Raw genomic sequence first — 7,536 nt, 5'->3', positions numbered from 1 at the left:
TTTTGTGAATGATCACTGTTAATTATCACAGTCCGTGTTTTTCTGCATTTCCTTCTGACCTCATGGTAACTCAGGATGGCACTTCAAGCATCTGATGAAGTGGGTTGCAGTCCATGAAAGCTTATTCTGCAATATATTTGTTTGCTCTTAAGATGCTGTCTTTGTCCATGGAGTTTTCTTGGCAGGGATACTGGAGTGGCTTGCCAGTTCCTTCTCCAGGTGGATCACGTTTAGTCAAAACTCTCCACTATGACCTGTCCATCTTGGGTGGCCCTGCATGGCATAGAGTGAGGAAGCTACCACAGGTGGTTGATTTTTTGGTTGTCATTAGAAATGGCAATTTTATAGTTAGTACTCACCATGCTGGGAGGTACTCACCATGGGACCTGCAGCACACCCAAGCCACGCATCTCTCCTGGGAGTGACACGGTGGCTTGGGTGCCTGCAGGCTCCGAGTTGCCCCAAACAGTCCGCCTGCTGTCTCCCCCTCAATTGTAGGGTGGCTGAGTGAGAGGAGGCAGGCAGGCTCCTCGGAGGCCCACGGAGCATCTGGCCCTGGCTCGCTCCAGGCGCCCGATCAGCTTCCTCCGCCACTGGTATGATGCAGCTGCAAGTCATGTCAGTACTGTATTGTGAACAAAGCTTGTATAACCACCAAGTGTCCCCCCCCCCAAAAAAAAGGGACATACTGTTTTTCGTGTGAGATTATGGCAGCCATTTGGGGTGCTGCGCTCTCACATGCTCTCATGCCTCACTCTCACCCCGAAAAGAACACATGAGTTTTGGGGCACTGCATGAGATTACACCCCCAAAAGTGCTTTTTTCAGGGTGAGATCACAGTGCAGGTCATGTGACTCGCCCAAGAGTACATCCCAGAAGACACGCATCCCAGTTTCTTATCTGCAAAAGTTGGATGGCATGAGCTTGCTGTACTCAGGGGAAATACTGAAGCATGCTGAAAATTTGGATCTGTGATTTGCATAACATATGAAGCAATGTTGAAGGTTGATTCTGAGTCATCAGTGAGGTCTTCGTGGTGGACCCTCGGTTGGGATGGTGGGGACGGTCGTGCCTCTCAGCAGCTTCGGTTGCCAGGGCCTTCTCCAGAGCGACCTGGAACGTGAGGTCTTTTTTGGCGTAGAGGCGTTGTTGCAGCCTGTCGTCCCTCAGTCCACCGACGAGGCGGTCACGAAGCATGTTCTCCAACTCTGAGAAGTTGCATAACCGGGCGGCTTGGTGGAGGGAGGTCACAAACCCAGTTATGGTTTCCTGGGGGGGGGGGGCTTGCCGCTTTGCGTAGAAGGCATTTCGGCAAGCTACCACCGAGGGCTGCGGCGAGAAGTGCCCCTTCAGTCGTTCCATTATTGCTGGGTAAGAAATGGTAGCGACATCTTCCGGCGCAAGGAGAGCCCGGGCGATTTCGAACATCTCCTCTCCGCAGACGCTGAAGAATGTCGCCCTCTTCTTGGCAGCGTCGGTGACTTCTTTAGCTTCTAGGGGGAAGTTGAAACGGGTGGCGTACCCTTCCCAGTCTCCTGATGCTGGGTTGAATGACGAGAAGCTGCTGTCGGTTGCCATTCTGGGTTCCTTGGGTCCTGGAGCTGAAGCCTGGATGCACGGTCTAGAGTGAATTTCATGCTCTTTATTCAGCTTGTAGTAGCAATAGAGGAAGAGAGAAGAATGGCTCTTTACCCAAAACATCTGCTTATATACACAATGGGCCTTGCGTGATTGGCTACTTCAGGGCTGCACCTGTGGACCAATCAGGTTGCGGATTGACTTCTGCCAGCAGCCTGATTGGCTGCTCCTGCAGGCCAATCAGGTTGCTGATTCACTTCCACCTGGAGCTGGATTGGGTGGCTCCTGCGGACCAATCAGACTGCTGCATTCTGGATCCTATTGTTCTAGGATTCAGCTCAGTACATAACAGTTTCATAGACCTCTATTTCAAAATGGACTTGTGCAACTGCTGATGATTTTCCTCTTACATCCAATAGTCCAGCTAAAGAATTATTGCTTTCATCAACAAGGCTCAGGGATGATCAAAATGAACAGCGTGAAGAGCAGCTTTTTGTTTTCTTTGATTACAGGAGATGAAGAGTGTTTGCTGCCTTTTGCCTAACAGCAATGACAGCTTTTAATTAAATACAGTTTGGTGGTGGGGGAGGCAGTATCCATGAAACTGGAAGTAATGTGTGAAAGGTAATCTGAGTGTGCCTTAAATTTACGTACAACCATTTGCCTTAAACTATGTCCTTATTTGTTAATTTGTTACTGTCCCTTTAAGCAAAAACCAAGTACAGTGGTACCTCGGTTTAAGTACACAATTGGTTCTGGAAGTCTGTACTTAACCTGAAGCGTACTTAACCTGAAGCGAACTTTCCCATTGAAAGTAATGGAAAGTGGATCAATCCGTTCCAGATGGGTCCGCGGAGTACTTAAACTGAAAGTACTCAAACCAAAGTGTACTTAAACCGAGGTATGACTGTACAACTCTGGGAAAAGAGAGAAAAGGAACAGAATTCTGGCATCATTACGGAGGAATTCTAGCACAGAATTCAGAGAATTAAAGAGCCTTGTGTGAACTGAAGGATGCCTCTGGATACAGCCCATATAATTTAAATGTCCACTCCTGTGAGGCAGAGAACTAATCGCTATAAAAAGCAGGGTTGAGCATGCAGGCTTTGACAGGTTGCTAAAGATAGCATGAAGACCACAGGTGTTGCTTCCTTAGAGATCTATTCCTAGATTCTTTATCTTCCTTCAACACCTGCTAGGGGTTTACAGTATAGGCTGCTTTGCTCACCCAGGAAATAGGTGAAATAAGAGCTAGCTCCTAGAGTTCCTCACAGTAAATCCATCAACAGCATTTGAAGGTTGGAGGATAGAAGGTCATCATAAGTGTATTAGGGCACAGTTAACCTGACAGTGTTACTGAGCCCTCACTACTGGCCATTTTATGAACCACCAGGGGTTAGATAGTTGGCCGGCAATATAAGGTGATTTTATCCTGGAGTCTTAAGAGTTGTTTTTTCACCCATTAAGAATATGACTTGTATAGGTGATGATGATAGATAGATAGATAGATAGATAGATAGATAGATAGATAGATAGATAGATAGATAGATAGACATGCACACTTCTTCAGATAGATAAATAGATATAGATGAGATATAGAATTATAGAATTGTAGAGTTGGAAAGGACTCCAAGGGTCATTTGGTCAAACCCCTTGCAATTCAGGAATATCAGCTAAAGCATCCATGACTGATGGTCATCCAACCTCTGCTTAAATACCTCCAAGGAAGGGGAGCCCACAACCTCCCAGGGGAGACTGCCCCACTTAGTGAGAAGGCTTTTCCTGATGTTTAGTCAGAATCTCCTTTCTGGCAACTTAAAAGCTCATACCAATGACAAACTTAGTTGGTCTCTAAGGTGCTACTGGAAGGAATTTTTTTTTTAATCCATTGGTTCAAGTCCTACCCTACAGGGCAAGAGGAAACAAGCTTGTTCCCTCTTCCATGTGACAGCCCTTATGATAGCCACCTTCAAATATCTCATCACCTCTCAGTCTCCTCTTTCTCAGGCTAAACATACCCAGCTCCTTCATACCCAGCTCATAAGGAAAAGTTCCAGACCCTTGATCATATCGGTCATCCACCTCTGCATGCGTTCCAGCTTGTCAACATCCTCCTTAAATTGTGGTGTCCAGAACTGCCGACACAATATTCCAGGTGTGGTCTGACCAAGGCAGAATAGAGTGGTACTATTACTTGATCTGGACTTAAATACATAAAGTCAAGCTGAGCCAAACTATTGCTGAGTATGAACACATGAGTGTGCAGGTTCACAGGTGCTTTGCTTGTCCATAGTCATTTTGCATGGCATCTGAACCTTGGCTCATAGTTTAGCTCTCTCCAGGCTAACCAAGAGATGTAACCAAGGTTTGTCCTATGGTTTAGGACTCATGGTTTCTCCAGGATAGTTAAGCCATGAGCCTGGGTTTAGATGACACCCTAAGGCTAAACTGTGGCTTAGCTCAGCACAGCATCCAAATGAGTGGGGAATAGCAAAGCTATTGCAAACTTTCCCCCCAGAAAGCAAAGCCGCAGTTTGACATGTAAAGAAGCCAGTGTCTTATATTTCCACAAGTTCTCAGTCTAAATATAATTTTGTTCATTGGGATTGGCAAAGCACAGCCCATGGTTGCACCCACCTTATGTCTCAGTCAAGCACCATCAATCAGACTGCATAAACTAGCTCTCAGGTGCATTATTATAATAGTGGTCTATCTTTCCATCTTTCTTTCTCTCTTGTTGGTGAGGCTGGAGTTTTTATGTAGTGCAACAGCTACCTCTGCAAAAGGAATTGCTAATGAGCAACCAAGTGGCAGAGTTTGTCCTTGTTCTAGTGACCTAAAAAAAAAAGAATAAAAGAAAAAGGAGTGCAAACATTAGAAAGGAAAAGCGCTATGCTCTAATGAAAGTCAGGAGATTAAAGTACAAGACTTCATTTAAGCCCTTGATGTATTTCATTTGTCAAGTGTATTGGCACACTCCAGGATAATTTTTCATCCTCTGCTGTCAGATTTCCTATACTGGAGGAACAGTATAGGTCTTATCTCAGCCTGTTTAATTGAACAGAATACAACAAGGATAGCCCAATACATTTTGTCTATATAGACTAACAACAGATTGGGACAAAGGGTGCTTCATTTGTCTGAGCTTGACGGAATACCAGTAGCATTAATACTTCAGTAATCTCTCCATTGAGCCAAAGCCGAGGACAACTCAAGATTTTATCTCTGAAATTGTTATATCAAGCTCTGCAATGTCTGCCCTGTTATATCAAGGATCCTGCTTGATGCATTTATTTTCTAGTGTATAACCAATAAATATATTCCACTCACTAGATTTCTGAGAGAACACAAAAATAATATTCTGTTGCCGCCTTCATTTCAAGGTGTCTCTTTCCTTCCCCCCTTTTTAAAGTTTGGTTACATTTGACTACATTGTAATGGATTAAAAATAGTTCACTCCTTAAATTCTAATAGTGCACATCTAGTCAGAAATAATCCCAACAGGGGCCACTTTCAGGAAAGGGAGTATAGTCATACCTTGGAAGTCGAACGGAATCTGTTCCAGAAGTCCATTCTACTTCCAAAACATTCGGAAACCAAGACACGGTTTCCGATTGTCTGCAGGAAGCTCCTGCAGCCAATTGGAAGCTGCGGAACCCACGTTGGACGCTTCGGGTCCCAAAGAACATTAACAAACCGGAAAACTCACTTCCGGGTTTGCGGCGTTTGGAAGCCAAAATATTCAACTTCCAAGGCATTCGACTTCCGAGGTACGACTGTATAGGATTATAGCACAAACAGGGGTGCCAACTTGAATAAAATATTGGGGGGGGGAGGTGAGCCCCACCCCACATAATCAGGGTGCACGCACACCATTTGAATGGCAATGCCCATCAACTTGGGGGGCGGCCCCCTCAAATATTTTATTGGGGGTCGAAGGGACCTCGGCCCCTAGGATTTGGTTCCTATGAGCATAAAAGACTATGGGCAGGGAATGACCCTTGTTAAGTATAACTGTTTAATTCACACTAAATTGGAGAATGCCTGTGTGTATTGCTTAAAAGGGTTTAACTGGAAGATTCCATTGAAGCTTAAGTAGTGGTCTCTGTGCTTTAGTTGGCTGATAATTCTCTGTCATGTTCCTGACTTAGATCACATGAAAGAGACAGGATTGCACTCTGTGCATATGTTAATCTGTGGGTCTCTATTTTGTGAGTTAGTATTTTTCTGAATGCCACAGAGGAAACAGAGGAGGTGCTCCAGGAGCACACAACCTCATGCTGCAATGGAAGCTAGAATGGGGAAAGGGGGAGAGAGTTTTGATCTCAATCCTGTTTAATGTTCTTTCAAGAGGCTGAACCTATGCTGGATATGCGCAAGATATTGTTCAATATCATTTACTGTACAGTATCATTTACTGTTTTTTTGGTTCTGTTTTGAAGTTTTTTTGGTTCTGTTTTGAAGTTTTTTTTGGTTCTGTTTTGCAAGTAAAGCTTGAATCAAACCTATGGGAATGGACAATGTCTTATTCCGAAAGGAGTCAGTTTTTATGCATCCAGTCACTTCAAGCAATAACCCTTGTCTGAAGCCCCAGAATTCTGCTGTTGGTCAGCATGTCAACAATGCAGAGCTGGACAGCCCAATGGTCGAGCTCTGTATAAGACATCTTTGTATGTTCCTGTGTTCCAATCCCAGGCACTCATGTCCCCCTTGTCCCTGACATGTCTGGCTCATAAGGGCAAGTGAAGTAGAGCTGTGCATTAACTATCGAAGACAGTTTGCCATACTGAACCACCATGGTCCCATCCCATGCCATCTCCTAGCCATGGCCCCAAATATTCATAAAAAACAAAAGCCCATCTGAAACTTTTGTGCTGTGACTTTCTTATGACTGTCTCATGTCTGTTATCATGGGGAATTTACTGCATCCTCCTGAAGAGATAAATCTTCCAGGATGTGGTCGACCTCATGTGCATAACAGCACAGTCAAAAGAAAAGCTTGCAATTGCCAGTGGCTCCAAAGTTCGAGCCAGGAACTTCATGAGCTAGGCCTGGAAACTGAACTAGTTAGCTATGGTTTGGGCACAGAAAGGAACAGGGGGCTGCAATTTGAACCCCTGCAATATTAAGCTTCTGGATTGGCCTAGCCTGATAAAAATAGTAAGAGCTGGGCCAATTTGCTCTCAACATGCAGGGCTCCAGCTCCCAGTTCAGGCCACTGACTGTGGAGTGTCCAGGCCAAGCTTCTGGCATGGCTCTAAAAATGAGGAAAATAATGAGCCCCTTTACTACATCAGAAATAAATGTGACTGGCTGGCCTGAGTCAGATATTTATTGTTGCGTGTGAAGCTATATATTTGCTTAGTGATTAAATATGAAGCTTGTTTCATAGGCCTGTAAAAAGCAGCAACACTTATCACGTAAAACACTTAACCTCCGTTTTCGTAGTGGAGCAATTATGTCTGTAGCTGTGGGAAAGAGAACCAATTTAACCATGATCACAACAGCAGTCACAGAGCAGAATAGGGAATGGAAGTCAGCAGGAGCAGATCATAGAGGGACAGCAACACTCACCTGACCTCCTGACTGGGATGTTGCTGCTGCTCAGGAGAGAGTGGAGGTTGGTGGGGTGCACATAGTCTTGCCCTTCCCCATCTCCCTCCCAGTAAGTAGTAGCGACTCAGCTGTCAGGAGGGCAGGGGAATGCTGCAGCCCCATCACACCTCCTGCCAATAGAAGCCAAATCTCTTCTCTCTTAAGGTCTGTCCCATGCTCTTCAACATGTTGAGTCCCCAAACTGGGATGCATGTCTTCCTATCCGCCTTCCTGCACGAGTCGTGTGACCCACACAAGATCACTGAACCCAAAAGACACTCTTTTCCAGGGCAGCGATCTCATGGCGGCCAAAAACATGCATTTTGGGCCGTGTGAGATCACGGCCTCAAAAAAATAAAGTGC

General features: G+C 45.2%; 1 pseudogene; it reads right to left on the bottom strand.

Annotated features, from left to right (window-relative positions):
• Positions 1-823: 823 nt before the first annotated feature.
• LOC148686349 (uncharacterized) lies at positions 824-1,615 on the bottom strand (annotated as a pseudogene).
• Positions 1,616-7,536: the final 5,921 nt, after the last annotated feature.

The sequence above is a fragment of the Zootoca vivipara genome, chromosome 3 (genome assembly GCF_965207765.1).
Source record: "Zootoca vivipara chromosome 3, rZooViv2.hap1.1, whole genome shotgun sequence".
Taxonomy (NCBI): Eukaryota; Metazoa; Chordata; class Lepidosauria; order Squamata; family Lacertidae; genus Zootoca; species Zootoca vivipara.
The sequence above is the reverse complement of the archived record's forward strand: the minus strand, read 5'-3'. Positions and strand labels throughout refer to the sequence as shown.